This window comes from Portunus trituberculatus, chromosome 39, assembly GCF_017591435.1.
Source record: "Portunus trituberculatus isolate SZX2019 chromosome 39, ASM1759143v1, whole genome shotgun sequence".
In the NCBI taxonomy this organism is placed as follows: domain Eukaryota; kingdom Metazoa; phylum Arthropoda; class Malacostraca; order Decapoda; family Portunidae; genus Portunus; species Portunus trituberculatus.
Window position 1 is genome coordinate 575,001 of NC_059293.1, and position 2,500 is coordinate 577,500.

Below are 2,500 nucleotides of genomic sequence, written 5' to 3' on the forward strand. Positions count from 1 at the left end.
CAGGACTTACTGGTGTTGATCTAATAGCGTATTGGTGGCGTTCCTCATGCTGTGCTGTCAATAACCATGAGGTCCCTTAAGGTGTATTATGATGCGAAACAGTGACGACACTTCCTCTTATCATTATTCAGGCGCTGTCACAAGTCGAGTAACATTCAACGCTCGCTTCCACTGTGCTTTGTGTTTTCCCTCAATCTTAACCTATTCAATACTGAGACGCATTTTGATCATGATTTTGGGCGTGATTAGACGATTTCTATTTGCATTAGGAAGGGTCTATGGAGGTCAGAAGATTAATAGCCAGTCTTTATATTTTTATCGCCACATAAATTTCTGAAGCTGTAAAAATTCGCCAAGTAGTAACCCGAATGAATATGAAAACGTGTCCTGTTGATGATGAGATAAAATCCTCTGATCCTTTGACACTAACTCTTTACGACAACAAGTAACTGGCCGATTCGTAACGGAGTGAGGATCAAGAGGCCAAACAAAGAGCTGGAAACTCGTGTGTGCACTCAGGTAGGAAGTCTTAAACCAAATACATTGCATGAGTTATATTTGAGTGGTTATTCTAGCAACGCACGATGAATAAAAAAAACAATGAAAGTATGTCAGAACTCTTATACAGAAAGCTCATTGCAGAAACAACTATTTGGAAGAGACACAAACAAGGACGAAATTAAAATAAATCTACATGACTTTTTATACAAAGGAAATGAGGAAAACGGGTACATAAAAAAAAAAGAACATAGACGACAATATAATCTTTTCGTAAGGTAACAATACAAATCTATTCTGATATATGTGAGGTAAAGGACTGGCAACTAAGTGGGTATTTTTTTCCACTTTTATGTCAGCTTTCCCCACTTACGTACATAATAGAACATACACACCAATGCAGTAATCTTTCTCGTAAGGTGACAATATATAAGTGAGCCTTTTTTTCCTAATATATATATTTTTTTACCCTTGGTAGTTCTCCCTCTTACATAAATAAAAAAAAAAATGGATCTGACATATGTGAACAAAATAGTCAGTCAATCAATCATTTTATTTCAACACCCCAGGCGTTTTCTTCTCTCTCTCTCTCTCTCTCTCTCTCTCTCTCTCTCTCTCTCTCTCTCTCTCTCTCTCTGTGTGCATTTTCTTTCCTTCACTGTCTCTCACTGGACTCAGAATAAGAAATTTTACCAAGTCGAGGCTTGAATGAGGAAATACTTGTGACGTAGTTAGTGAATTAATATTGTATGATGGTATATGTGAGGGTTGTCTGTCTGTCTGTCTGTCTCTCTCTCTCTCTCTCTCTCTCTCTCTCTCTCTCTCTCTCTCTCTCTCTCTCTCTCTCTCTCTCTCTCTTAGTTTCAGCAATGTGTTATGCCTTACTACTGCAAAAGCCGCCTCCACCACAACCACTACCACCACCGCCACAGCCTTTTAGCGAACTTTCCTGATTCAATTTTCAAAGCAAAACTCAAATCAGCGTTAATTTGTTTTCTTTTGATCAAATTCGCCGCCACTCGAAAACTTTAGCGCAGATGCCTCGCCGCGATGGCCAGGAATGTATGAGATCTGCATATCATTGTCACAGAAGGGAATGAGTTTGGAGGGAGATTGCAAATGGCGCTCATATATCTTTCCACTTGACGGTATGGCGATTTTTCAACGTTCACTGAGAGGCGGCTGACCGGTGGATTGTAGTGGTGTTGGTGTGACTAGCTCGTCTCAGTAACTGGTCCCTTCTTATCTTCCTTATACACAGTGTTCAGTGAGCAATGTGTGACTGGTTCCTCCCAAACTCCCCATCTATCTTTTTACTCCCACTGGTCCTTCCTTATCTATCTATACAGTGTCCAGCGAGGAAAGTGCGACTGGTTCCTCTCAAACTCCCCAGCCATCTTGTTACTCCCACTAGTTCTTCATTATCTATCTATACAGTGTCCGGTGAGGAGATGCACGTACTCACAGGAATGCAAGAGTGAGTCATTGTGTATATGTGTCTGTCAATAAGGAGCTTTAACGTATTCAGTACTGAGACGCATTTTTGCCATAGTTTTGGGTAAGATTAGATGACTTTATTTACATTAGGAAGGGTCTATGGAGGTTAGAAGAATAATGGCCAGAGTCTTCACTATTTGAATCCCCCATAAGATTCTTCAGCTGTATAACATCACCAGATAATAAGCAAAATAAATATGAAAAGTGTCCTGCTACTGAAGATGTTTAAAAGAAGATCAGATAGATGGAATTAAGTAGCTTTGTTCATACAGGGACTGCCACGTGTAGCCCTGACAGACTTGAAGCTTCCTCATTTTTTTTTTTTTTTATGTTCCTATACAGTCATCAGTATTAGTGGTATTCATGTCTCTATTATGTTTACCGCTTAACATGTCTTCATTGTGTGTGTAACTTTCTACTCTCTTGTTCCATTTCTCTTTCTATTTTGTGTCATTTTCCTTCTTTTCTCTTATGATTTTTTGTTCTCATATCTTTTCTCTCTCTC

General features: G+C 39.3%; 1 protein-coding gene across 1 annotated transcript in view; it reads right to left on the reverse strand.

The window, feature by feature from the left end:
* The window catches only part of LOC123515556, a 1,160,229-nt gene that overhangs the window by 101,062 nt on the left and 1,056,667 nt on the right, over positions 1-2,500 (reverse strand). The window lies entirely within an intron of this gene.